The sequence below is a fragment of the Priapulus caudatus genome, unplaced genomic scaffold, assembly GCF_000485595.1.
Source record: "Priapulus caudatus unplaced genomic scaffold, Priapulus_caudatus-5.0.1 Scaffold362, whole genome shotgun sequence".
NCBI classification, from domain to species: Eukaryota; Metazoa; Priapulida; class Priapulimorpha; order Priapulimorphida; family Priapulidae; genus Priapulus; species Priapulus caudatus.
The window spans coordinates 163,046-165,941 of record NW_014577423.1 but is presented as its reverse complement, the minus strand read 5'-3'; positions in this window follow the sequence as shown (position 1 = coordinate 165,941).

The following is a 2,896-nucleotide window of genomic DNA, read 5'->3' as shown; positions in this document are numbered from 1 at the left end:
AGTGTCAACTCTGTAGCTCATCACAAAAAAGGACACAAATGAGTGAGTGAGAAGAAGTCAGTTTTAATTGAGCAACAGTCGACGTACATTATAGAAACGAAGAGTATATATGGGTTAGGGTTAGGGTAAACGCCCATTATATACTCTTGATAATTATGTGTATTTTTTTATGTGAAAATAAATGTTTGAGATGTGGAAGTCTGAGATGTGGGCGAGTGATGGTGTTACACCTAAATGATCGCCATTTAACGTTTTTATAATATTCAGATTTACCACTGCCTAAAAGCGGAGCTCCCGATGTGTAACGTGTAAGATTGAGAGGATACGCTTATTCCACGTAGCTGCTATATACCACGTGACAATGGTGTTTCCCTGCCCATAACACAACTTTTGTCAAAGATTAATTGGTTGCATGGAAGTGTTTTTCTAGGCGGTAACACACAACCGTGATAACGCCATCTGTATATCGCAATAATAATTTATAAACCAAAATGAATCACAATTTGTGACGGTAGATGGCGCTATACCCGCTCTGATGTTACTTAGCGATAGAGCTCCGAAGTGATGACGTCACGGTGGCATGACAACGAACCCACTGGTTCTAAACAATCATATGCTCTGGTAACATTAACTGCGTGAAAATGGTCGTGTTTTGTACCCGATTGTAACCATCATTCTGAGAGTCATTATTGCAGTTTTTATAAATTTCCAAAGGATGGAAGTGAAAAGCAACGAAAACAAAAATCATAATCATAAAAAAAAAATAAAATAATAATTAAATATTGTAAGATCGACTTGCTACCGATGCTTTACCGCTGTCTGCAGCACACACACTCGTGTTTTACGTACGCACAACATTTTCACGCAGTTAATGCTATGGAGCCAGTGGGTTGTTTAGAACCAGTGGGTTCGTTGTCATGCCACCGTGACGTCACACTTCGGTACAAGTTGCCAAGGCGATCGAAATAAATAGGTTATGCTGCGTTCCGACATGTTTTGTAAAACTTTACTCTAATATAAACGTTTTATCGGCAGGGTGGAGAGGAAATACCAATTTTGCATTAAAAATATTGTCAATGAAATCTTGTAAAACGAACCAGACGAGTGTGACACCTCAGACTGTTATCTGCATGTCTATAACACAATATGCTATATAATTGCCAAAACCTACCTAATTTCCTTTTTTTTTTTTAATATCAAAATCCGTTGAACCTGAACTGACTAATGGCAATTCCCATTTTTGCCAAAAAATTGCTGTGGCTCGAAAGTACGTCGACTGGCGTGCTCCAAAATAGGACGTTCAATATGGGAGCATAGCAGTAACAACTATACCCAATTTCAAACATGTGAGTCAAACGGTTCCCGAGTTATCGTTGACCGTAGCCAAATGTTGACGGACGGACGGACCGACCGACGGACGTGCGACGGACGACGACCCATGGCAATAGCTCATCTTGACGATGTCAAGGTGAGCTAAAAATACAATACACAAAGGTGTCATTACTAGAATAAATGCGTTGCCAAGCAATAAGCCTCACCTTCTGGTCAACGGTTGTTAGCAACCCTATCAAGAAAGCACGGTGATGCCACGGCATGTCCACATAAACTATTCATGCCCCACTCGTTTTTACTGATGTACAGAACAAGTACAACTTTATTGATCAGCGAAGCCCCAATACCCTAAGGGAAAAAACATTTACTTAATGTTATTGAATCAAGCATTCACTGCTTCTGGCAAATAAATGTTGACAATAATTGGTCGTCTGCTACTTTAAGATTGCAGCCGATTCGAAATAGCAACAGAGATGAAGTGGGCCATGTGGTTTCATATTCGGATTGTAGATAGTAGATAGGATCTTGGCACTTCCGATCAATGTACACGATGCTCTAGTGGGCGATTCTCAGCAAAATCTAATATGTAAATCACTCACTTGAGAAAACCAAGGGATGGCTACTGACAGAACTGAAAATAATAACATATCTATATGGCAGGCACGTAAAATGAATTAAAGCAGGCAGCGGCTATTGTCTAAATTTTGTGTCAACTCAACTTTTACTAAATTTAAATTTAGGAAGCAATTTAGAAAATATATAAGCAGCACCCCAGAGAAAACTGCATTTGGCTGGCTACGCGATGAAGAATAAACATGTGCCACATACGATTTACACATTACAAGTGTAAGTGTTCTTTTGGCACTAACTGCTAACATTGCTATTACTGCTGGTACTGTAACTACCCACTATCACAAACTTGAGCGTTATTTTTCTACTAAGGCACTAATTCTCCCAGATATGGACACCACAGGTCGCTTCCTTCAGTGTATATGACATTTTAGCTCAAATCTTTTGGGTCAAAGTTCACCAGAGCTACTCTTCAGTTTCACTGATATTTCGAAGTTGGCATTTTGCGATATTTCCAATAAAATAATATAAACCATACATCAATGCTAAACAACACAGGTGTTAAAATGGGTCCATGCTACCATGGCACTGTAAGCAACTGAAACCTGACTCTTCTGAGTTTTTATAATTACATTCCACATCAAATTTAGAATGAGTCTTATTTATCACAATGACCTGACATTCTAAATTTATGTTCTTGAGATATCACAAACAGATGATAAACCTGAGGATGCTGCCAGCAACAATGCAGCCTTTATTTCATTAAATAATGAAAGTGTCAATGACACTGTAGCTCACCACAAACAAGAGCCGCAGAGCGTCTGGGCTCATCTGAGGTCTGTTGCTACGATTATAAACGTAAAATTTCAGTCGTGCGTAGTACCACATTTGTTAGGCGCAGATATGCAGACACGCAGTTGCGTACACATCAGATTAGGACACGCCCACTATCGCAGATGGAGGGTAGGGGGAGGGTGGCGGCAAGGGGCGGGGG